The sequence below is a fragment of the Gallus gallus genome, chromosome Z (genome assembly GCF_016699485.2).
Source record: "Gallus gallus isolate bGalGal1 chromosome Z, bGalGal1.mat.broiler.GRCg7b, whole genome shotgun sequence".
In the NCBI taxonomy this organism is placed as follows: Eukaryota; Metazoa; Chordata; class Aves; order Galliformes; family Phasianidae; genus Gallus; species Gallus gallus.
In genome coordinates, this window is record NC_052572.1 from 59,347,180 (window position 1) to 59,374,751 (window position 27,572).

Below are 27,572 nucleotides of genomic sequence, written 5' to 3' on the forward strand. Positions count from 1 at the left end.
CCCTCTAGAATACAATTTTACACACAAGCAGTATCTGCACATCATTAAAGACATCCAAAAATATAAATACCTGCAGTTGGCCCATATGTGAAGTTCACAGACATCAATCACCAGTAATATTTTATGCCTTGATTCAAGCTGAAGACCCAGGTGACAATCTTAACAGGTATTGCCTTGAACAGAGTGAAAACACCCAAAATGAACATGGATTCTCCTGATGTTAAACTATCTACCTGCAGATTTGAATGAAGAATCAAATCCAACTGCAGATTCAATTTTGGTGTGCTAATAGTTCTGTTAATTTTTAATAACATATGATCCATGTAAATTACTGCATGGGCATGCAGAAGCATTGAAACCCATCATCTATAGATTCTTAGTTATATGCAGGGAATTTACTTACAGCATACAAACTGTAGATAGGATTTGCCATGTTGCCTAGAAGCAGCAAGGCCAATACTCTGCTCTTGTAACAGCTCACTTTTTTGAAATTGGCAAGGCTTCAGTGGTATAATCTAGAACAGAACAAAGCAAAATTCAGTCTTAAATTATATACATTTTCCAGCCAATGGCTTATCTAAAAAATTCAGTAATAGATGTTAGAAAAAGAGAAATGAGGTTGGCACTCACATTCTAAATTTCAGATATAAAGATACAAAGTCAGCAAAAAAAACGTTGTTTCTAAGCTACTCCAGTATGGTACTTGCTAGTGAAAAAAAAAACCTGCTTATATATTGAGAAATATTTTCTTAACATTTGACAGACATTTCTACTGCCCTTCACTGAAGCTGTGTTATGGGTCTGTGACTCTTGTCTCTGAGCAGAGATATTGGTGAGGACATGGGTTCATACTTTCATATACACTGAAGACCAAGTGAAGAAGTGAAAGTAGCAGCTCCTGAAATAACTGTTCAGTGCCCAGAAGACATCATAGAATCATAGAACCACAGAACTGTTTATAGCAATATACAGCTTAAAACTAGACTCAGTGAAGATGATGGCTTGGAAAAAAATGTCTACTCATACATGGCTATATGGATATGTGCAAATGACATTGATTTCGTACTGGGAGGAGTTCGAACAGGGAGCAGTTAACACAGTCATGCTGAGACTCTGCTTTGACATCATTTTCACAGAATCCCAGACAGGCTGAGGTTGGCAGGATCTCTAGGCCCATCAGGTCCAACCTCTGCTCCAGCAGCTACATGCAGAGCAGGGTGCCCAGGCCATGTCCAGGTGCTTTGGAGATCTCCATGAAGGAAACTCCACAGCCTTTCCAGGTCTCTGTGCCAATGCTCCGTCACTCGCAGAGCACAGAAAAGCTGCCTGATGGTCAGAGGGAACTGTACTCCAGTTCATGCCCATTTGTCTCTGGTCCTGGAAATAGGCACCACTGACAAGAACATCATTGGGTGAGATCATCATTTGAACAGGACTGGTCACATGGTCTAAGGTTTTTCCTTGAGCCTTAATATCCCAGGGAAAGAGTCAATGAAGCATGACTGCAAGTTGCTTGCACAACAGCATGAACAGAAATGGAGATTGCAGAGAGACAGGTATTCTCAGTGCCTCAGCAGTGTGGCAGAACTGGTTTACTCTGAGATAAGAAAGCAGATGCTGCAAGAACTTCATGTATGGAAACTTAAAGATTGTACAGTGAGGTATGGTTGGTTGGCAAAGGTCACAGCAGTTTTCAAAGTGAACCTCCGAAGGAATTGTGAGTTAGAGACAGCACATACCTCATTTAAGCCTGCTACCCCTGCAGAAGGATTAGAAGGGATAGCGGTTTCTTCTTTATGTGATGTTCAGGAATAATTGGGTATACAGTGTCATTATCTGTTCCAGTTTGGGCAGGCATGGTCCTAACTTGGATAAACGTATCTTGATTAAGTGGATCAACAAAGAGAAAAGGCCCCCAGCTTGGTAAAATGATAATGATTCTTTGACTTCAAAAAGCTTAAGGTCATAAAGTACTTCAATACCTTTTAACTCTTCAAATATTTTTTAAAATTGGTGATAAACATTTCAGTCTTTCTGTTACTATAAAGTGCTGTAACAGAAGGGCTGAAAGTAACAAGATAAGCAAGTTCTGCTGTCAAATACTCTAAAGAATGAATTTACTGGGAGTCTTTTATACCCTCTGCAAAGATCTGGTTGACCACCCATCCTGAATTATAGATAAGTGTAAATAAATGTACAGGAAGATCTTCCACCAAAAAAGGTTTCTGGTAGGTTACAGCTCAGTGCTATCAGCAATGGCAGCTGGCCACAGAAATCTGTTTCATCATGCAGTATTTTGAATATAGAAATTATCTTATTCAGTGTACACTTGTTGGGAAATGTATACAGCTTTAATTTGCAAGCTTGCTGTATGTCAAAGGAGGTCAAATGTGTGTATGCATGTATGTATATATGTATGTATGTAGGTAGCTATGCTTCTATCTGTCTATCTGTCTATTGATCTTTCTATGCATCGATCCATCCATCCATCCATCCATCCATCCATCCATCCATCCATCCATCCACCCATCCATCCATCCATCCATCCATCCATCCATCCATCTCTCTCTCTATATATTTATCTAAATATCTAATGGCTCACTGATTTCATCTAGAAGAGAGATATTTAAGTTTTTAACAGTTTTAACAGAGCTAAGTTTAACTGTAATTGTAAGCTGCCAATCTCATCTCAAAAGACTGTTCACATTCTGTTTGGATGAGACATAAGATAAGTGATAAGTGAAAGTTACATAAATGTTCACAAATATTAGGAAATATGCTTATCAGCCATCTTTTTTTTCTCATTAATTTATCTAAAACTCAACACTCTAAGTACGTTATTGTTTAATAGGTTTCAGTGGAGAGGAGGACAGATAAACATTGCTTGGTCCATTTCTAATTTCTTAGGAGCTGCTTTTGCAGGGTCAGTAAAATACCTAGAACAGAAAGTGAAAACAGAGAAAACTAAGAAGATAAGGATAAAGAAACTCCACCATTTGGACCTTTTTGTGTTAGAGATTTTTATGATGAAAGTAGTAGAAAATCAGGTAGTGAAGTAACTACCTGATTTTCTTAGCCCCAGACAATTGTCCGTAACCTTAACCTTTGGTTCATAATATATAAATAAGTTAGGAAATTATTTCCAGTTAAAGAATTCCTTGATTTATATTTCTCATGCATGTTTCCCAATTATAAGACATTAGGGTTGCTACTATCTTGCTGTTGTATAAGCATTTATCAGTATCAATATTTCCCCATAGAATGGTTCTTTTTTTTTGGTACTTTTTTTTCTCTGTATTTCTCTGTTTAGCTTCTCTGTTCTTTTTTAAATTTTTATTACTTTTTTTTCTTGTGAGAACAGAAAAGCGTATTACTTTGTTATTAACAGCACCCTAGATGTTGGAGGTTGTACTACACTAGACTTATAATGCTCAACTGTAAGAGATTAGAGCTTTTATAATAAATATTGAGAAGATAGTAAAATCATTATTCACTTTTCTTAAGGTTATAATATTGACTTTACAAAGCCAAATTAAATAGAGACATGAATACACACCCCAAGATAGATTTTCTATGCCTGAACAGCATCATCATTTAGAGAAATACTTCACAACATATGAGATATATCCTAGTGAATAGAAAGATGAAAAAAAAAGCAATAAATGAAGAAAAGATGTATAGACAGAGGGATTTTTATTTTAAGTAAATAATTCATAGTATTGTGGTCAGTTTCATCCATTTCTTCAACCCCTTAATCTGAAGTAATGCATCTGAATCAAAAGAAAATGCTGAAATCATTTCTTTTTTTCAAAAAAACAACAACAACAACAACAAAAACACCACCAAACAAACAGCAGTCAGCAAAAACTTCCTCCTTTCTTATTTGTTAACTTCTCTGCCTCTTATGTCCTTGCCCTTAGTTACTATATAGGATATTATAACATTTCCACATGAGGTGATAGTTGGCATGGCTTTTGCATAAAAACCTGAGAGAAATGGAAAGATTTGCAGCAAAACTGATTTATACTGCTATAGCTAAAACAGTGTTAGCCAAGGTAGGAAGCACTTTTGGAGCCTCTCCTCTAAGATATGCCTCCCTGCTTCTGTTGTTTCTACATTCCCATTTAGAATATATTGTTTCTGGTGCTTCCATATATATATTGGTTCTTCATCAGCATGTAAAAGTGAAAGGAACTGAAACATGCTACCAGTCCAAAATCTGTTCTTTGCTACTACATTTCATAGTTGCTCAGGTGTCATTTAGTTGATGTTTTTGACTGTGGATATTTGTGGTTTTTTTTTTTTTTTTCTTTTCATGATTTTGCTCTTTTCTTGTGTAAAGTTGATGTATTCAAATGTCATTTCTTGGTTTAATTACAATTTCTGAACCTACATTTGAAGCATTAGCATTATTTTCTTGTGGGAAGTGTCACTGAGTCATGAGCCTCCTCTTGCTCGCACATGCAGTATAGAGAAAGAGTTTGTCATAATTTCTCATCTCCAATGCATCTGGCCTGTATTTTAGAGACATCGCAACATGTAGGAGTGTACAAATCAACCTCCCCAAGCAGACATTCCTATCCTTCTCCTATCCTTAACCACATCCAGAGTTCCCTCATTTTTGATGGTAGTCAAACACTGCAGTGAAGGTTAATGGGTGGCAGCACCAGTGGATTATGACAACTTCACATCTTCTTCGGTTTCTGCAGTCTCAGATAGGAATATTTCATCCCTAACAGCCTAGAGAAGCTATAGATGTCCCCACCCTGGGAGTGCTCAAGGCCAGGCTGGATGGGGCTTTGAGCAACCTGGTGGGAGGTGCCCCTGCCTGTAGCAGGGGCATTGTTACTAGATGATTTTAAAAGTCCCTTCCAACGCAAACTGTTCTGTGTTTCTGATTCTATGATCTTGGAATTCTCATACCTTGCAAATTATCAGCTGATATGTACTTCTGACTATACTGGAAAACATTAATTCAAAGAATTTTTAGCCTCTGCATCGTATCACTAACACCTTGCCCAATGGATTTAAGGGAAATCTTCAAAAGTTTTCTATTTAAATTATTTATCCATTTGATTCTCATTAAAAGTAACCCAGATTTATCCTAGTTGCAATTAATGTCCTCTCTACTTATAATAAATTTCATCTGTATAAACATACCTATGCAAGAGGAATAGCTTTAGAGGACTACAGATGTTAAATAAAGTGTAAAAGGAAATGTTTCAGGTGTGTTTTATCTTGATGAACTTTATGGCAACATTGCTCTCTCAAGTAAGAGGTCAATGCCAGACAAATACTTCATGGCTGAATGTTATTTCTCTAAGACAGGCTCAATTTTTGTCATATATACCTACCCCACATTATTTTTTTGACCTTTTTGTAAACTGGTGACAGCATGGAATCTCATGATTTTTTTTCACAGAGTTGGCACCCTTCTTTCTTTCTAAAAAGGGGCTGTGTCTCTAATTTTTCTTTGTATTTTGTAGGATAGGGGAGAAGAAGAAAGGCTGATTCCCACTCTTCACAGCAAATAAAAATCAGAAGTGTTGTAAAATACATTATCAGTGTAGAATAATACTTCATAGAGACTCTTGTCCACCATAATCTAAGTCATTCCTGATTAGACCAACCTGCTTGGCTCTCAGGTAGACAAGGCATACAAATATAAGAGATGTGATGGGGTAGTGGGGGCGGTAGCTGTAAAAACCAAAGGGAGAATCCCACATGCATGGTATGAAAATTGGAGAGGATTTTGTTTAATACAGAGCATGTTTTCGGCATAAGAGGATAATTTACATTTTGCATTTCTATGCTATATTTGGCTTAGTTATCATTCTTTCTGCAGGATCAGAGGACAGGCTGTGTGTAAAATTTTAGCAAAAAATTTTCAAGACAGCAAAGGTTTTCCTTTCTAAGAATTGCACAATGCATCTTTCTATTAATGTTATAAAAGCAGTTTATAATTTCACAGGTGTGGAAAGACTGCAATTCTTCCATGACTGTTGTAAGTCCTTGAGAACCCCAACTGCAACACGAATCATGGCAACTTCTCTTGAAACTGTATTCTGCAGCTGATGAAGCAAAAAAATTGTTTTTAAGCAGCTCGGCCCCTGTCAAAGTTTAAACAGATGCTCATAGGGAAAAGAAAACTTTTGTAAAGGGCAGAAAAAGACCTGAATATAGTCAGGAAACAAAAGGAAATTAGTCTGCTGCCTAGTGTAATTCTTAGTCAATTATAATTATCTATTTTGGAAGGACATGGCACTGTAACAAAATAATCTCATAATTTATTTTGTAATTTTTTTTGAGGTAGAAATAATTTTTCATCCTTGGCATTTATAAGCAATATTATCAGGCATCTAAATGTAAAACATGGACTTGGAAAACTTGTTTCCAGTGAACTAACAATATTTGAGAGTATAGATTTTTATAAAATTTTACTAAACTGTTTTTTTCAGAGTTTAAATATAGTTAATTGATTCAAGGAAAAAATGCCATACATTTGTATACAGCCTTTTCAGAATAGTTTCATATTGAGAAACTCAGGCTGTTCAGTGAATATTGACAAAAATAATCTCCTTAAGATCAAAATTTCAAGTTGTCTATGAAATTGTAAAATATGAAGTCCTGGAGAGGTATTGAAACATCCAGGATATTTCTTCAATTAACTGTGCCATTTTTTTTTTTTTTGCAACAAACTCACCTGTAATATGCTACACAACAAAATGGAAGTCAAAATTTTAAGCAAGAACAGGCTAAGATTACAATGCACATCAGAGAGCTGATGTTACTTCAATAAACTGAGAAACAGATATTCAGTGTTCCAGTGCTTACCATCAGTGTGCAACTTACATGAAAAAGGTAGTACCCCAGAGCGTAGCGTTATTTCTCTCATATGTGACCTTTTCACATACCTCTTTCTGCTCTTTGCTTCATAAACATCCAAGTCTATGGACGTTCATAAACATTAAGTGACGTTAACCATTACAATCTTCCTGTGATAACTTCCCATTGCTACATTTAGAATCATCAGACCAGAATATAAGAACATATTTAATTCCCTAAATTTTCAAATGGAGGAAATGTGGGAAAAAGTTGGTGAATAAATTTCCAGAAGGCCGTGCAAGATGCTATTCTTAGGATGCATTTGTGATGATGAAAGTGGCTCTTCATCTTCACTAACAACATCTACTTTTCCAGAGCTGATGAATGCTCCGATTTTTCACAAACCGCAGTAGAAGCAGAGAAAATCCAGGCCCTTTCAAACTCAATATCATAGGAGTAAAATCATACCCTCTAGAGGAATAGGAAGCCACATGCATACTTTATCATTGCGTGTTGTGTCTCTACCGTCAGTTCCGGATACATATTTCTCTTATTTTCTGAAAAAAAGTAATGATTAATAATAATATGAATACATTGTATTACACAAAATAACAATTTTATTCTTCTTAATTTGTTAAAAATGAAAGAGATTTGTTCACTGGAAATACCAGATGGTGATTTTCTAAACTGCTCTGGACTTCTCTATTTTCTCAGTGTTTAATTCATTCTTTTTTGATGAGTTTAGCTCTCTTGTTACCACTCAAAGCCTCTATATGATCAGCTTGGACTTCTCAGATTGGTACCCTACTCTCCTGTGAAAAAATAACCTACACTTTCAGAATTGTAACTCTTTTACCTCCAAACTCCATTACATTTCCCACTGATATTTTTCTTAACCTCAAGAGTGATTTCTCTTGAGATGTGCAAAACTGCACAATCAAAGCCCAAATAAAGCCAGAGGCACTTTTTTTTTTCCAAGAAAATACTATCTGATTTTTCAATTTTCTCCTTCTTTCCATATTGCCTGTTCTTCCTGCCATGTTCTGCAGGGCACTTAAATACACCACACACAGCTGGGTCTGAATTCTTCTTGTCCAGCAAGAGTAAGAAATGAGATTTCCCCACAGACATGCTCTCCTGCACAAATGCTAACAGGAATTTCATTGAGGTTATAAGTCCTTGCTAGTTTCCTACATTACCATTAACTTGTGCTTGACACAGGCTGGGTCCATAGCAGCAGCAGAATTACCTGGCTAAGGATTACCTCCTCAAGGATGATTTTAGAGTTACAGCACTATAAAACATCCCTAAAAATTCATCCAGACTACAGGCCAGCCACTCTGGAGATGCAGCTCTTCCACACCAATTTTTTCTCTCCCTTCACATGCTTATTATTTACTAACATTTGATCTAGCATAGTCTTTGAATCTAGTGCATGTTTTTCATAAATAAAATATGTACCAAAGTTTGCTGGTATTGCATTGGCTAAAAAAAAACCCCAAAAATCTAGCTATATTCTTACCATATTGACCAATGCCTTTTATATTAAATGAAGAATAAAAGGATTATGTAAAATCACATTTGAAGAGACTCAGTTAAACTGAAAAGAAAAATATAAAGCTCAGAGTTCTGGTGAGGCAGAACACTAATGTTAATAATCTTTGTACAGGATTGGATACGTCCCAGATGGGGAATCTTACGCTGAAGCTATGACAATAGGTGTCCACCTCTCTTTTTTAAAAATAGAGAAAAGATAGAAAGGAAGAAATGGATGAAAAAATGCCATAGTTCATAAAGAAGTAGCACATTTCTCTGGCTGTATGTTATTTCTTGAATTCTTTTCAAATAAATTGCTAAATGCTGAGGAGAATCAGGAGAACATTTATTCAGTCTATGAATACGAGCACCCTTGAGACCATGATGTAGGTGCTTGCAACTATATATTACATTAAAAAGCAGTAAAGGAAGCATCATATGAAATGTTTAGCAGAGAAAGGGACTGAAGTCAAGATGACAAACCAAAACCTATTTCCATGAGGTATTCTGTCAAATTTATGATTATGATGATATTGTTGTGTATTTGATTATAGTATAACTTCTTAGCTGTTCTCAAGTCTTCTTGACAGTTCAATATTGTACACACACCAACAATTTCTGCAGAAGGGCAAACCTATCCTTCTGTGATGTAGCAGTGCAAGAAAATACTGTCTTTGATTTTAACTCCTTCATGGTGAGTGCGAAACAAAGACTGATTCAGTAGAGTTGAGCATGCAAGAAAAACATAATTCAGTGATGTTTTAGCCTGGGCTCAAATTAATAAATATTTTTTCAAACACATAATAAAATCTCAAGTCAGAAGCAAAAACCTCAGTCATTATGAGCTTTGTGCAAGATTGTGCTGCTGAAGTCTGCACAGTTTCAGCAAGAATTACTGGCTGGCAGTAAAGTATTGAAGACGTTTTCCCACAACAATTGAGTTACTATGAAGATTAGTCTCATTTTCCTTCCTGCCCTTGTCAGAAGAAAGGAAAGAAAGAACCATGACCTAACTCTTCAGTCTGTCCTGTGTGTTGCTATCACTACTGTATAATAAGTGTGGTGGAGAAAGTTCAGCTTATATGCAATGGTAGTCATGTTGCATAGTTTTCCTGTGGAAAAGGAGACTCACTGGCTGTATGCTTGTAGCCTGATACGTGGATTTTCTCATCTCTTTTCAGTGTCTAGGAGCGTTTTGGGATTATGAGTGACTACATGGGTCTGAGTCAAGTACTTTATGTAAGATAGCTGACAATCAGCCTCAGACATGTTGGGTACATACTGAAGGCTACTCTAATCTACTCCATTATTACCTCTTCTGCCCCAGTATGACAGGGGAGGCTGCCCAAGACAGTGACTTCATTCTGAAGGCCTTATTCAGCAGACTTAAAAAAAAGCAGTTACAGAATCATAGAACCACAGAATAGTTTGGGTTGGAAGGGACCTCAAGGATCATCAAGTTCTAAACCCGCTGCCAGAGGCAGGCTTGCCAGGCTCTAGATGAAGTAGAAGATCAGACTACCCAGGGCCCCATCCAACCTGGTCTTAAACACCTACAGGGACAGAACATCCACCACCTGTCTGGACAGCCTGTTCCTGCACCTCACCACTCTCTCAGTAAAAAACTTCCCCCTGACATCTAATTTTAATTTCCCCTCCTTAAAATTGCTTTTATCTTCTAAAACAGCAGGACCACAGTGACCACTCAGAAATGCAGGATAAAAAGTCTCTAGGTAGTTTAATCTAGCTCATCAATAGTTTTAGTAAAGTTTAACTCCAAAGTATAGTCTTGCCATGATGCCTGTGTTTTGTAGGTCTGTATCTGCATCCATTTTAGTTTAAAATAGAGGTCACTGTTTCCTAACAAGTGTTCGAAATAAAATGAAATCAAAAGTTAAACATGGATTCAAATTTTATCATGCAAAGTTATCCACAGTAGAGATTTTCAGTTTTCAGTTCAAACTGTGCGTGTGTTAAACTTGTGCCCTAAGTTTAAGCTCAGTGCAAGGAGCAGGTAAATGCTGGAAATCAGGATTTGTAATGGTTAACCCAAGTCAGCCTTAACTACCTACACCACTATAATGTCCTATACTGGCTATGCAACTGTAGAAATGCGCTTAAAGAAGTAATCTGTCCTTTTAGCTAATAACATCAAAATGAGACCTTTTTCTTCACTTTGCCTGGACCTCTAACCTTTAAAGGTGAGTTAGACAGCTGCAGAAAACCTGATCTCATTTTCTGCCCCTGGCAAGATTTTTTCAAGTTCATCTTCTTTTTTTCCCTTCTCTCAAAATCTGATGAAAAATGAAATGTCATGAAAACAGGCTCTGAGGCTAAAAAACCTCTGTCTGTCTCTGTGACAGATGTCAGTTTGAAAGGTTTCAGGTCACCTGTCAGAAGTATGTCAGTATGATCCATACAAACATCTACTCAACCTCTAACACTAACATTGAGTTCTGCTTTTTAAAATACCTCTTGAAAAAGAATCAAATGATTTCAAGTCACTGCCTTTTCCCCTTTCTTTTAACTCTGATTAATGAGCCAAACTCTTAGGCAAAAAAAAAAAAAAAAAAAAAAAAAAAAAAAAAAAAGGAAAAAAGAAAGCGCCTTTAAAAAAGGACAGCTTGACCTTTTTGTGCCCCTGGCAGTGAACCAATCAGCATTCTCGTAATCCAAACACAGATGCCTGGAGCTAAACAAATCCTATACTTGTGAACAAGAATTCAGTTTGCTGTCAAAATACAATGACGAGCAGCAAAGTGCTGTTCTTAAGCAAAATATCCTGAATTAAATTAAAATATTTTTGATTAATAAAAGGAGTAATATGAGTAATGTCATACAACACTAATAACATCATTTGGAAACAATTACATTGAGATATTTATGCATATATATTACATATGTACATTTAAAGCACAGTACCTCATCTCTACACGACACATAATCATCTAATATTTTATGCCACAAGAAACATCGCTCATCTAATGTTGCCATTCAGTATTTTGCAGTGATTAATTAACAGGCTTGAATGTTATTTTTTCCTGGCTCAGTGTCATAATGTTTGCATTATTTCTCACAACTGAGTTTTGCCCTTTTAAAGGCTGAGCCTCTATTTGTTAAAAAAATTAACTGCAGTCTTAACGTGAAGATCCCAGCGGCATGACAGTTTTTATCAGCATGTCCTAATGGTTTTCAACAATCTACCAAACAGATATGCTGGGAACTTCCTGACAGTGTCTGTTTTCAAATGCCCTGAGCAGATCCTATCAAATATGTTCTGGATGTCACCGAGAAACTTTCTGGATATTTCTTAAAAATCTATAATGCCAATTTTAGGGTCCAAAATAACTGTCAGGAAAAAGAAAAACAAACTTATGGACATCACACTGATAAACCACAGACACACCAGAGCCAGATTTCAATGTCACTGTAATGTAATTCAGAGCTAATTTTTATTACAGGGTTAAACACATCATTTAATTAACTCAAGGAACTTCCCAGAAGACATAAGTGGTGTTTTTATGCTGTGTTTCTGTGAAACATTCTCCTCAGGTATGTAGATCTCCTGGTAATATTTTTTAATACTTTGCATGCTGCTGCTCTCTTAGTGTCCATAATCTCACCTTTTTCTCTTAAGTACATATGCCGAATGTGAAAACAAGCTGCATCAGATTTCAATACTTTTTTTTCTTATTTTTTTTTAATAATTAATGATGGCACTGTGCTGCTCTCCAGGAGTTAATTTCATTAACATTTAAACTGATTGCTATGGCAGGAGAACAGTCAGCTTGGTATCAAAGGGTTACAGCTCTTACAAAACAAGTATTGACTTCATTTCAGGCTGTCCTATGGAGACTTGGGGACAGTTGGAGACAGAACCCTTTGCAGAAAATGACTGGTATTGTTTGGATGATGACAAACAAAAACATCCAGGAATTCTTAAATGTGTCTAATCTCCTAGTGACTCATGTTCACATGAGTTTTTACTTTAATATAGATTTTTTTTCTTTTTTTTTTTTCTTCTTAATGTTCTAGTTGAACATTATTTTTTAACATATTTGTGGAGTGGAAAAGAAGTTTACATGTCGCAGTATGTTACATGATGGACATAGGATTATTTCAAAGCAGTGATGGGTACCGGTGGTCCAGGTGAGTGAGATGCAGATTGGACCTGCACTTCCTGAACACCTCCTGGTGCAAATCCAACTCCACTTTGCACCAGGGGCAAACCACTTCAACAGGCAACTCTTCTTGCCTCTGAAGGATTGTAAATATTAAGTGGTAATTACAGAGATTTCCTTCCCAGTCTTCTCATAACTTCAAGGTTTGCAAATAAATCTGTAAGATATCACTTTTTCTTGTGCCAAAAAGCTTATTAATCCTATGGGTTAAATGCTAAGAGTCTTTAAACAGATGATAAACCATTTAACGTAACTTTCTTGCCTCCAGTTATTTTCAGCACTTAGGCTGTGACACTCTGCTCCATTGAATAAAAGCATGAACTCAAAGGTATACACATCCCTTATCACACTGTAAGCCCTCTTAGAACCTAATAAATTAATTACATCTCCAAAGAAAGTCTTTCCCTTGCTTCTCTCACTTAGCATTGCCAACTACATCTGGCCAGCCAGCCAGACACCGAGAGGGCATTACTGCAGATTACAATCAGAAATGTTGAAGCAGTTATTGGTGTCACACTGGAGTAGCATATTAACATTGCCACAAACAGCCTTTCCCTTGTAAGAACAGTGCTTTGATGTTCCAACCCCTAGCAAGAATATTAGGAAACAAGAAAAAAATAAAAAAATAGAAAGAAAAGGACGGGAGGGTGAAAACAGCAATGATTGTGAAGACAGATTTCCCAGCTGAAATTAATAATTCTGAGCAGCACTAAAATTAATTACTCTGTAGTTGTAAGCAGGCAGCGGATTTATGGTAAATGACAGAGTGTTTGCAAATTTTCCTGACTACTCGATTAGAAAATGCACCAAGTACAGGCGTCAGCCAAGCATGCATTATTTAAGTGGTTGGTGTCTGGCGACAATCTGGAAGCTGCAATTGTTGCGGTTGCCTGTAGGAAAATTCGCACTTTCTGGGAGAAATTCTTTCACCTTTGTGTGCCCACAGCACGGATCTCTCCTCATGGCAGCTGTAGGATACACTGGAACTTCGTGACCTGGAAAATGTGGGACAACTGACACAAGGTGACCCCCTGAATGCTGGGGTAGGCCCAATTAATTTAAAATTTTGCTTGGCCTTGTCTCTTCCAATTTTCTAAATCCTCTGGAAAAATGATTAATGCGTACACTGCCAATGCGAAAATATTTTTGACCCTATTAAAGTCGACCAAGGGTAAACCAAGTGTAGGCTGGCATTGTATCAAACTAGCTTTATTAAATTTGATTGGAGGTTTGTATGAGGAAGGGACAGACAAGGACATTATTTTGCACAGCAACTCCCTTTTAAATGAAAATATGGGGAAGAATACAAAGTAGTGGTGTATATTGCTACAGAGCTATATTTAATCAGGTAAAATGTTACCAAAAAAGTGTTATTTCAGAGAAAGCTTAGTATTGCCTCTCTGTGAAACTAATTTGTCAATAAGGTTGATTCATTATACAACAAGCATTTTTTTTTCTTTTGCAGACGAATGAGATGGATTCAGACCTTGCCTTACTTCTTCCCTTTCCAGATTTTTATTCCCTGCTTGTTCCTGCTCTGCTGGCAAAAGCAGCCCATTCTGTCTCTTTTTTTCTTGTCGGTGAAGTGCCCCAAAGTTTCTCACAACCCAAAAATCAGTAAGCTTCTCAGCGTTATCCTGCTCCATTAGTGATTGTCAGACACAAGTGTTCTTAGCTCCCCTGAACCTTTTAAGGCTAAGAAGGGCATACTGTCCAAGTCTGCTTCCTCCTGGAGATACGACAGACAACTCAGACATTAAAAAAAAGAAAAAAAAGAAAAAAGAGAGAGAAAAAGAAAAAAACTTCTGAAAAGTATCAAGACTTTTTCATTTTCTGAATAAGAGAGATAGCTGCTCCAGTTTTGAAAGGTGCGATAGAGGTGCCAGATGCCTTTTGGTCTGAGCTATGAGATCCAAAATGCACTTTGAAGTGCTTCTCAAACCCTCTTCACCCTAGCAGAGGATCTGAGATACCATCCCACCCTTCTTGTCTCACTTATAGCTGTCTGATTGGCATGCTTCCTTAATTTTACATAAAGGAGGCACCGGTTATAAGTTTGTCTGCTCTTAGTCTACTTCTGTCTAAAATACACAGCTTAATCTCTGAAACAGCACCTTCCCTAATTTATGTTAAGGTGGTCAACCTGATGACCAATTAACAGATGTCCATCAATTAGCATGGAGGCACAGACTCTCCAGACCCGAGATGGCTCTTGCCTGCCCAGCTGCTGGACTGAGATGCGTGTAGGAGCCCCTAGCCATCATGGGATGCTGGCCATGGGGTGCAGGTTTTTGAGCAATGGTGTTCATTAAATGGTCCTACCAGAGAATTTTTCTGCCTTATATTGGTTTAGAATAAATCACAAAAATAAACTACAAAAGTGAAAAAATACAGAACAAACCAACAACACCAAAACCTTTTAAATGGAGTAGTCCAATTGATGTAGAGGGCACTCAAAGCTTTTTACACTTTTTGGTAGGGTTAGTCTGGTAATTGCAAAACATTCTGTACTGACAACATTAAGTAGTTCTTCAGCCACTGAAGACAGAGCAAGTGCAGAAACTACTGCCTAGGTAGACTTCGAGAAGCAACAGCTTTAGAAAAGTAACCAGACTGTTTTGAGGAGATAGACATAACGAAGCAAGTGCTAGCATATTTTGGTCAGATAAAAGCTCCCTGGAGACTGCCAACAAAATATTAATGGATATATTTTAAATAATATTAATGAAATGGATGAAATTCTACTTGAATTAAACTTGATAAGCTAAATTGAGAAGTGTACAAAAATCCCCATTGAACTTCCCAAGTACAAATTTAACATCTTCAGGAACAAATGTCATCACATCTAGATATAGTATACAGATAAATACACAAACACACATGTAAATTTCTTAATTGGAGAGATTTGGACAAATTGTCAGTCTTAGCCAAATTATCGAGTCAGAGTGAAGTGTTATATTCTTCCCAGATTATTATTTGTAATATAAAGCTGCCACCTCCCCCCCCCCCCCCCCCCAAAAAAAAAGAAAAAAAAGAAAAAAAAAGTGATATGTAAAGTTTGGATCTTAACAACAAATAGCTTTGTTTTTTTCCCCAAATTCAGAACTCTTATCTATAGACCTCATTTCTTTAAATCTAAGCAATGTTTTATATAAGATATCCCTGACTGTCTGCTTACTGACATAAATTTAAATCAGCTGACCTTAACTGAAGGGGAGTATAAATCTGATGTGAATCAACTTAGATTTAGGCACGTGAAAGAGAAGTATAATGGTAGCTTATCCCACTTGAATAAATAAAATACTTACAAAGACTGTTGAAATGAAAGATATATACAGTATTGCTCTATTCTTATACTTGAATTATTTCGTATTTTGGAAGGAAAAGAACTGAGTAGCTTCTTCAGTAAATTAGTCTTTTCAGAATGCAGTGGACTGCCTACAGCACTTCTGAGAACAGTAACAGATTCAAGAACAAAAAAAACCCCAACATTATTTGCATGATTCTGAACTACTTTTAATACTGAGACTTCAAAGATGAGTTCAACAGAGGGTGAGAGGACTCATGAAGTGTGCAAGTCTAATTTGCTGGAGATACGCAGACAGTTTCTAAAAGAACTAAATAAATTGTGATTCATTTATTTTTCCTCTTCTATTTTATCTCTGTGCTTTATATGTAAGACATTCATCATTTTGTACTTAACTATGAAGCAGATTGAATCCAATTCTCATTACAGTTTCCTCCTAGTAACTGAAAAGAGAAACAGATATCTGAAAGGCAGTTGAACCAAATACTTTACACATTTGTAATACAAACCTCTGACAATAGGGCATCTGTGGTCGATGTTTTGCAAATGCTCTCTTGGAGATACATCGAAAGGATAGTGTATTAGACCCTTTGTCTAGACTGATTCTAGGACTCTTGCTCCAATGGCCTTTGAAGACCTGAGAGGGAGAGAACCACCACCTTCTAATACGACTTTTCCTTTTTGGCTTGAGAACTCACCCACTTCTGTAACAAGCATCCCTACAAACTAGAAATATGTTGTTGTATGTTGCTGCTGTTGTTGAACTACATGCTCAGTGGTCACCTGTCAACAGATACAAGTGAATAGACTAAATAGGAGGTAAGGAGAGATTGATATTTTCTCGTAGGTGTGTAATAGCCGTAGGTGTGTATTGAATAAGACACCAATTTACCTTCCAGAGCTATGTAGTGGTTAGCCTTAGAGAAGAAGGCTTCATATATTTTGAATGCAGGCACAGAAAGATTTTGCCAGGATTGACACAGTACCATATGAACTGAAATGATAATAAGCTAATAAACAATAAGGAGTAAATGGGCAAAGAAGCATCAGGTGTGATATTAGTTACAGTACCAAAACTAATTACTTGTCTTCCAAACAGGCTTAATGTCTGTCCTAGATTGCTAATTTCAGCCATGACATCATTATCCTCAAGGAGAAAATGTGAGAAATGTTCTGAAAAGTCACTTTGTTGTCCATCTCATGGTAGGACTGCTTAGGACCTATGCCTATTCAAGGACCACAAAAAAGAGTTCTATTGCCCTTAGTTCTTGTGATATCATGAAGAGATGGTCAGGCATCAACAAAAAAAGTGCATTGACAACATTCAGCATCAATAAAATCTCTTTCTTAAGATCTGTTCAAGAACTTACCAGAACTGGTACTCCAGAATTTCATTTTTCAGACAGTTTAAGGAGTCTTGAAACTTCTGACCATATATTTTCTATTTTTAGTCCCTTTCTATAGTTACAGTTTATCTCTATGAGACACTTCTGATTCACTACAGCATCAAACTTTTATTTTTTGATGCAAAATCCAGGAGATTCCCTTTTTTTCTACTTCCTGTCAGATGAGAGAACCAGGAATCACTTCCTCATCAAGACAAGTGGTAACACTAGTTTGAGTTTTGTGATGACTACGTCTATCAAACTACCCCTATCAGTAATGGCTCTGTCTCTTCCTAAATGGACAGTAACCTCTGCTTCTACAGGGAAGAATCTGGATGGGCTCCATTTTGTTGTGTGCTAAGAACTAGTACTAGATGGCAATTTTGGAAGAGTATGGAGAGCAAAGTAAAGAATGGGTTTGAATATCAGTTTGCAGAGAAAACAGAGAAATTTTATGGAAAAATGTGGTAATTTCTCATTTGAGCACCTGGCTAAATGTAGGGTTGGTTTGCCAGCAGGATGAGATGATAAGACAGGTCTGTTCAAGGATAACTGACCATATCCATTGCCTAAGTGGGAAGGTATTCACTGCTCACATCAACAGCTGCTGTGGGGTGATGTAAGACCTAAAGAAGAGATGATAAGCAATGGGCTGATGGTGCCTCTACATCGAAAGGCCTGCCAAAGGCTGGTATAATCTTGAGTTCAGTCCGGCTTAGCTCCTTTCCTGTTTTAGTAGTTTTTCAATGAGATGTGTTTTTCACAAAAATATTGTCAGTAGAGTAAATGAGTGTAGATAATTCCCTCTTTTGTTATGAAAGATACAAATACAATTCTCTGTGAAATACTATCTACAATTTGTTAGCTATAATAGTAGAGTTCATGTTTGCTTCTATTTAATGTTTGAAAGTTCTTTAGCTGAAGATTCTGAAAAAAGTAAAGACCTCACAAACTGGTGCCCAATTAGTGTAGTAATTCCCATATTTCCAAAATTAAGTATAAAGGTTGAAGTAATTAGTAGTTATTTCCTGTACTAGGTACAGTAGAAATTAAGTCTTTCATAACACCATGATTCCTAAGTGACTGAGGATTACCTCTTATGCAACATTTCCTTCCAAGTTTGGCTGTTCTACTTAAACTGTGAGATTCAGTCAAGACACACTTACAGTCTCTGCATCCCAGAGATCTGATTACAGTTCTGTGAATTTTGAGAGGCCTTGGTTTAGCTGCCCTGACAGGCTGTGTAGTTGGGCATTTAGTTCTTGCTCAGTACAAGAAGTTTCTGAAAGAAACAGTATATGGGATGTAGTGTTACTTAAAAGGGACCTACTTCACAACTTGGCTCAGATGGAGTCATTTCCTTTCTTTGTATGTTTCTCTGTACAATTGTTATGATCTTTTTTTCAGTTTATTTTTGTGTACACTGAGTGGATGAGCAAGTATTCTGATAATGTTTAAAAGAGAATGCTTTTTTTTTTCTTCACAGTAAAATTGTGCCAATATCAGTATTACCAGCTGGCTCCTTTTCACCTCCAGTTATTGGTCAGGACCTTTGCCGGAGAACTATTATCTACTTATTTCAGTCATCCAAAGATAACTCAGGAGATCAGTAGAATATCATATTCTAAAACTTTGCATTTATTTTTGAGGTACTGCACGTTGCCAGCACACTTCTATCATGTCATATTGTGTTACACAGACTTACAGTGAGAAGAAATTTAACGAGAAGTGACATGGTGTAAGTGATGCACTGACATGTATAATTTAAAGACTATACTCTTATTGGAAGCAGACACCTGCAATTAATTCAGATACTGGGAATTCAAAATGAAGCTGATGATTAAAGCCAGAAGGGACTTAAGATGCATATTAAGCTCATGAACTGGTGAATTTCTCTGTTTATCTAGCAGAACAGCCCAGTTACTGATACTGAATTTGTTCTGAGAACTCATTTGCTGAGTATCATTACTGCTGTTTTGGTAAGATATTATCAGTACATAGAATAAACAAAAATTCATGTTTCTTCTGTTGCTGTTCTATCCATAAAGTCAGAGCTTGATTTGAAAGCATTTTAAAAATGGAGATATTTTTATTTTTTATTTCCTTGTATTTTTTATAAAACCAGTCTCTTCGTTGGTGATTCATTTCATCTGGTAAACTTAGGTTGCCTTCTGTGCTGCTGCTTTGGTGGGTTTACTGGATGTCAAGCTGTCTGTTCAGGGATCCTGCTTCACAGAACTGACCACAGCCTATAATTTTGAATGAGAAATTTTGCAAACATAGGATATAACATCTTATAGATATCTGTTTATAGGCAATTTTAATGTCACAAAACACTATGGCCTTGAAGTGTACCTGCCTAGCCTTCCAATTTTTTTTTCTATAGTTACAAATCTGTAACCTGAAATTAACCATTCTGATAACCTCTGATACTGGGAAAATTCTTCTTTGTTTGGCTAGGCTGTAGTATGAAAGGACTAAATGAGCCAACAGCTTGAGACCTGCATGCTAATAGTAATGAACGTTGTGATTGTAACACTGCGGAAATATGTGTGCCTTCTAGGTACTGAAATCATCCCATATATGAAGGGTGTAGACATCTACGCATCTGTTTACATAAAAAGGCATTTAAGAAAGCTACTGGAACAGCTTTGAGGTATACACAATGTAAAAACCAAAAAAGAACAGAAGCAGAAGACATCCTACTCTTACATCAGTAGTTTCCACTGTACAGCTATACTTTTTAGCTTGATGGATTAAATCTAACCTGTATTTATTTGCAGCTTGTCTGCTATTTCCTGCTGGATGACAGATCTTTCAACAAAAAGACACCACTGGCAGACACCTAAATTAGTAAACCAGAGACCAGGATGTTTGTTTAAAAATAATCATCATGTGAACATTATTGCTTACAGCTCTTTAAAAAGTTTTGGCTTTTTCCTTTAAGTGTAAGCTCTTCCCTTCATGAGATTATGAGAGCTAACATGAAAAAAAAAAAAAAAGTAAAACTTTGAGCATGCGTTGCACATGAAGGCTTACTCTGGCACTCACTTCTTATATTCATCTGGAAACCCAATGATTACATCGTACCATAGGTAAAGGACATGCATGGCTAACTCAGGTGAAAGCTCCAGGTAGACTGGGACCAAAGTTTCAAATCCATGTAATTGTTGTACAGCAAAGGGGAGGTATCCTTGCCAGGATCCTCCTTTCTGAGTTCAGACAGACCTTGCTTTCCAAGCTGCTGGAAGATGTACTTCTCTGCCAATTGAAATAAGTATCTGTATTTATAACAAAGTTCTTAAGCAGGCAGCCTGTCTAATGATCTCCAAATAGCCGATCATTCGTTTTTCCACATCCTGTCATTTCTGGGACTGTTTGATAAAGCAAACATTCCTTTTTTTTTTTTTTTTTTCTTTTTTTTTTTCTTTTTTTTCTGGCTAGACTCCTTCTACCAGTCAATAACAGGGGTTTGAATTGTGAAGCTGGCCAGCCTAGTACAACATACTTGCTTCATTTTCCCTGAAGAGTTTGGCAGTCCTGAAAGACATGCTCAGTGTAAACGAACAACTGAGAATGTAATTAAGAACCATGTTAAACTATAAAAAAGGGGTAGTAACCACAGTATGCTTTCATTAATTAAAGCACTTTCTAATATCAGCCAATTACATCAACCTCCTCTGGCCCTTATATTTCTTAGGCTTTGTGTAACTGGTCCCTTTATCTCTAATGGGATCCTTATAATGCTGACCATGTGGCTTTAGAACAACACCAAAATGCTAATCTAATCCCCAGTGTTGCCCAAAGGCATTACATGGGCCCTGACATGGATCCAAGATTGGTGGCACCCTAATTCAAATAAAAGCAAGAATTAGGGCTGATCAGGTGTCTCAGTGACAACAGTACAATGAGCTATGGGGGGAAGGTGGGGGCAGGTTGAGGAGGGGGAGATGGCAGCAGCAAACGATCAGGCACATTTCAAAAGTAATTGGTCTCTAGGGAGGGAGCGGGTTGCTTCCTAGACAACTTCTACAGAGCCCTTTGCACCTTGCCAGCTGGAGGGAAAGTACAGCCACTTCCAGAGAACAGAAGCAGGGCTAATGGAACTACACGTATGTGTGAAAGTCTGAAACCGAAGGGGCAGATTAAAGTGGTAATTCGTTTAGGTTTTGCCTTTTTTTGTTATTTTAAATTCAATGTTGTCATTATGCTGATTTCCCAGATAGTTAGGTAAAATGTTAGGTTTCCTGAAAAAATCACCTTAAAATCTGAGTTCAGTCTCAGCCTTGCTGCCTATGTGGCATGAAATGAGATGTTTACAATGGTACAATAAGGCTTCTCCATATTTCTATGCTTTTTACCCCTAATGCATCGAGTTTCATGAAGTGCTTCCATTCTGGTGATCCCAAAGCTCACACCAGTTGCCTGAGTGCCCAAAGCCACCCAGCACTTTCTCTGAGAATGTCTTCTTGCAGGTTCACCCCACTATGTTTCAGGCATTTTTCTAAAAAAACCCATAAAAATTAAAAATATCTTTACTGCAGCTCTAAATGGAGCAGCTGAACAGGGAGTGAAGAACAAACTACGTAAACTGGGTGGTAATTCATCTCCTTGTAACTCTTAGTAATATTCCTGAGAATTTTCTCCTTTAGAATTGCACTGTCTTTTTGCTCTGCCAAGTCAGGTACCAGCAAGTCTAACTTCAGCCTATACAAGCCATTCAGGCATGAGTAAGCATTTCGAGTGTGACTAAAACATGGCATTTAGTGGGAGGAATTTAACACTCCCTTTCAAGACCCATCTCTAAGTTGCCAGGTCCTGGGTAGCTGTCCTATCCAATTTTTCCTTTTGGGCATTAGGGCAGAAAATTTCATGACTTCTTGGGAAGGTGATCCTCAGATTTGCCTCCAGAAAGTTGTAAGGGACCCGAGATTTCTACTGCATTCTTGTGTCTCCTTTTATGGCTCTGCAAGTGAAAGAAACACGTGGAACAGATGATTAAACTTTCATTTACATTTTTCCATTTGATCTGCTCCAAACGCAAGGGAAGACTGGAAGCATTAGAAGATTGTTCTACCTAATACACTGAAACAACTTCTGCAAAATCATTTTTGGATGGATAAAATAAATACCAAACAGGCAGACTGGGAGTTTTTGTGTTCTGACCCACCATCTGTAAAGAAAACTACCTCTTACTGGACAGGCTGCTGTGCTGGTGACCTCTGTCCAACTTGATCCAAACTGAGCTTCACAACTGTTTTACTGAGTGTTTTTTTTTTTTTTTTTTTTTTTGTCCCATACTCCTCTGAAGAAATTACAGGTAAAGTATTTCATTTATTTGTCTTCCTTATCTCCAGGTGTGGGAGCATGACTGCCACAAAACTATGTCCTTTTATTAATCCTGGTAATAATGCGGGTTAAATGCAGCCTCACTGTCACCCTCGTCTGTTGGAACAAACAATAGAGACAGAGAGGCTTTGACTGATGTGAGGAAATCAGTGTTAAGAGAGCATCCCAATTCCAGGTCCTACAGCAGTTGATACCCCTTTGTGCAGTGCAGAACCCCAGCCTACCACACTGTCACCATATTCCTGTCTTTTTCCAAAGATGACATCCAAAATGGAGGCACAGTTGAGAATTAGCCACATCCTCATCTCATGTAGAACTGTCACCCTAGAGAGATTAAGTGGAGTCTTACCATGCACATCCTGCAATTTTTCTTTTGTCCTCTGTTGAACACATTGGCTTGTTAGTAGAAATATATTCCTTTAATTCCAGGGAGTGTAACAACTCTGATTATATTTTTAAGTGCTTTATAGATCACACAGCAGACCTATAATGCATGTTCTCAGAAAGACAACTAATTTTCATTTTCAATCAGCTTCTCCACAAGATTTTTCACATAGCTTCCCTTCACACCACTAATTTCATTTTAGAACTGCAATCATATCACACATCCCTTCGCCTGCTGGGCTAACATGTTTTCACATGCTTATCCCTCATTACCACGAGGGAGGCAGAACTCCTAACAGCACTCACCTCCACACTTTGCAAAAGTTCTGGGGCAAGACCCTGGCACCACAAAAATAACAAAAGAAATCAGAATGAGAAAAGATTTAAGGGTAAGTTAGGAGAAGAGAGGAAAATAAATTAGTTAAGAGTAATCAAAATCTCTAGTCTAAATTGATTTGAGGTGACTTCAGCAGCACTTAGCTATCACCAAGTGCAACCTGGCATTTCTTCAAAATATATATTCTGAAGCTTGGAGACATGATATCTTTTTGGTTCACATTGCTGTTCAGGCAATACTCCTTTCTTACAGTCTATTGAAGTTTTTTTTTTTTTTTGTTTTGAGCTGGTCATGCTATCTGCCCTATGTGACCACACAGAGAAAGCTGCCGTGCTATGGATGCAGTAAATACTAGTGGGGGTTGAAGATACATCGTGGCTGCCCCAGCTTGTTGCAGAACAAAGAGGTCTGGCAGAGGTGGAGGGTTTAGCAGCCAGGCAGCTTCTGACCATACAGGCACCTTGCAGTGGAAAGGAGCGATGAGGAGACTCAGTCTTCCCGCCTTTCCAGAACATCCATGCTGAGGCTTTCATGCTTTAAGGGAAATAGACATGGAACTTATGAGCTTCTTTTGTTTAACAGAGACACTAGAATTAGTTTTTAATAGCATCTCTGAGTGGGCTGCCCACTGGATTTCAGCATCCCAGGGCTGAAATTGCAAAGGGAACACTTGCAGACTGCAGGACTTTCCAGGAGATGGAAGCTGGTTTGCATGCGTCTGATGAGGTCCCTGGGCCAGGTACTCCCACAATTGTCCTGAGGGCATCATCTTTCCTTCAGATCCCAGTTTGCGACTCTGTCAAGCCGTCGTTGGGCAGAGCATATCTGCTCCAGTAACCCTTATACAAGAAGTGGTGACATATCTGCTGATGACCACCATTCCTATTATGTACCCACTGAAATGTCAGGCTTGCTTCTTTTTGTCCAAGTGGCCCCAAGTAATTGAAAACAGAACACAGTACCAGGTCACTGTGGTAAAATACGGATGTAAAAGGCATTAATATGTCACACAACAGGGACAAAAAGGTGAACAGAGACAATCAACTATTTCTGCAAGAATGCCAGAATTAGCTGGAGTGGAGACCCTCTTCTGCTCTCTGGCTCGACTTTGAGTTGGAAAAATCTCTTGTGCGTAACCACTTCTCTCAGCTGAAACAAAATTAATCCTGAAGTGGGAAGGAACAGAATATTTCAAGTTTGTTGTTAATTAAAAAAACAATTACCAAGGATTTCTAATTACCTTAGAAGTACACTATAGCCTGTACCTGCTTCTCAGCAAATTAGAGAGATCATACTTGAACCATCTTATTAAACAGAATTGCTCTTCCTCCAGATTCATTCACATTTCTGCTTAATAGCCATTTTTGAGCAGTACCTCTGTGAAACATTTATTTCCATCAAGATATCTTACTGCTGTTAATCCTATGCAGTAGTTTCTACATTTTTGTGTTCAAAATGCAATAAGGTGACAAGAGGGAGCTAAGGGACAGCACTGGAAAGAACTTTGGATATGTCTGTTGTAACAGATGGCCCAAGAAAAGTGGCTACGTTACATGTTAAGCATTACTGTAGAAAGGTGATAATCACTTCAGAAATTCTATAGACGGGCTTGGGAGACAAATACCAAACACCACGGTAAAGAGAGGGAGTGACTGGTTATAAGTCTCAGCACAGTCCTTAAGAAGAAATTAATAATTTGAGTCCGATCTGTGTTGTACTGAATAGAAAATCACCAAGGATCTCGCAAGGTGGCAAAGAAGCAAAGAAGGATCGATGATTTGGGGCAGCAAATACAGAAGAACTGCAGTTTTCCCCAGATTAGCTCTGAAATCTGCAGTTAACTCCAAGCTACCAGTAACGGAATAGCTGTGATGCTATTAGAAGAATTCATCAACAGAATACCAAAACCATAGACATACTAATCATAATGAGACTGATAAGCATGAATCTCGAAGAAAAAAAGATGTTTAATAATAGGTGTGAAACATTTAATAGAAATGAACAAAGCATATCATCAAGTGATATTAAGAGCTATGTCATGAACTTAGAAATCATATTATTTATACAGTTCAAAAAAAGAAAAAAAGAGAGAGAAGAAAAACATAAAAAAGGTTCCTGACAAAGATGCTTTATAGTTTGGAATGGTTTTCAAAGAGAAGCAATAGAGTTGCACTGATTTAAGTACTGGACTTCAGTTAAAGGGCAAAGCGATAGCTAGTAAAGTATACAGGCTACCTTGCTCAGTACTTCTAATGATCTTATATTCTTCCCCAAATGTCAGTGGTGTATTTCTTTGTTTCATAGCCTGAAATCCTCGGACTTCTCTCAATTTATAATGAAAGCAACTGAAGTGAAAGAGAAAATAAGTACAAAAATTTCACAATGGTGTTTTGTGGGCTTACCATCTTCAACTCAGTGCAGTGTCGATTACAAAGTCCACTTCCTTCTTTTCAGTGTCATTTATTGGTCACTTCTGGAAATTTATGGATGCTGAAAAACACTAATTTTCTGAGGCAAGACTTAAGATCTTCACCGTCTCCTCAGGTGCAAGCATAGAACCAAGACTCCATTTGCACTTTGTAAAACCATCTTTGGGTTTTAAGTTTTTTCTTTTCTTTTTTTTTTTTTTTAAAGAAAATGTCCACATTTTAAATACAAAATTATAATAACAGTAATAAGAATTATTATTATAATTATCATCTTCATAATCACCAGATCAGTTAATATTTTATGTCAAAATCTTGGCTAAGTCTTATTGCAAACATTCAAATCTTATTTAGGACAGTATTTATTGTCAGTTTGGGGGAATGAATACAGATGCACTGCAATATTGCCCTCTCTTTACCATGGTGTTTGGTATTCGTCTCTCAAGCCTGTCTGTAGAATTTCTGAAGTGATTATCACCTTCCTACTATATGCTATACGGCAGATAAAGCATGACCATTTAAAAGATGCAACATCTACTGTACAGTTTATTAAGAAAAAAAAATTAAAAAATCAAAATGCCAAAAAACCACAAAAACTCAAACTGCAATATCATGTAACTACAATTTTTAGCACCTTATTTCATTCTTACCACATCAATCAAGACTATAGAATGCTCCTTCCTCTGTATTCAAAACTTCTCTCTCTCTCTCTCTCTCTCTCTTTTTTTTTTAATTTTCCTGTATGGGTTTTCATGTACTTTGGCAGGAGACAGTCCTTGCAAACTAAAAGGTCAGCTTGGGCTTGTGAGGCACAACACATATTTTAGTTACTCCAGAATACTATTTGCTTATGAATCCCATTTAACCTTTTACTGTGTGCACCATTTCATATTTACATTCAGCACATGGTGACAGTAACTCTACTTATGCAATATACAATAGAGGGTACTTTTTCTGAAATAACCAGTTAGCTTTAGAGTTTCTATATGATCTCCCTCCTGAGTAAGTAATAAGAACAAAATCACATATTGAGTGATATTCTTAGGAACATATGTTTTAATTGGTTCCTGTGCACCATCATGTTTTCCAAGATGGCAGTACCACAAAGCAGCATTAATATCTATTCAAAGTAAAGTAGATCACAGCTGGCAGGTAGATTTTATTAGAGACTTATGAGGACGAAATAAATTAAGCCACAAGGGATAAAACTGAATAGGTTGAGAACTGACTGAACCCAGAATGTTATCCAACTGACTATGTCAAATTTATCTGTTTTGTAACGTTAACTAGGTTGTCCTTGAAAAGTACAAAATGAGACACTCTGTTGTTGAGGACCTCTCTTCCACAAGGAGTAAATGGCACCAGGTCTTGGTTCCCTGTTTCTGTATAGATCCTATTTCACTGGTTCAACTTGGTGCTGCTAGCAAGAGTGAATTTTCATCCTCTTAATTTTGCCATAAGTCAAAATTGACTCAATTAAATCAAGAGGGCGACCCCGTTGGTGCTATATTTATATTTTCTTTTATATTATTTTTCCTTTGGTGCTATTATTACTGAGACAAGGATCTCTGCCAGATGCTCTACCAAGACTGCACATAAAGACTGCTTTAAGGAGGGTGGTTTGGCAGGAGGTCTGCTAAAAAAAGAAGATTTCACCTGTGAGATGTTGTTCATTACTGATGAAAACACACAGCTAATAGCGAAGACTATGTTGAAAAAGAGTGTTTTGTAGCTGAGAATTTGCTCTATCAAATACTGTTTTATGCTCTTTGTACTTGTGGCAGTTTCCATGGGAATAAATAGGAGGCATCACTTCCAGAGCTATCTATGTATTAGCAGCCA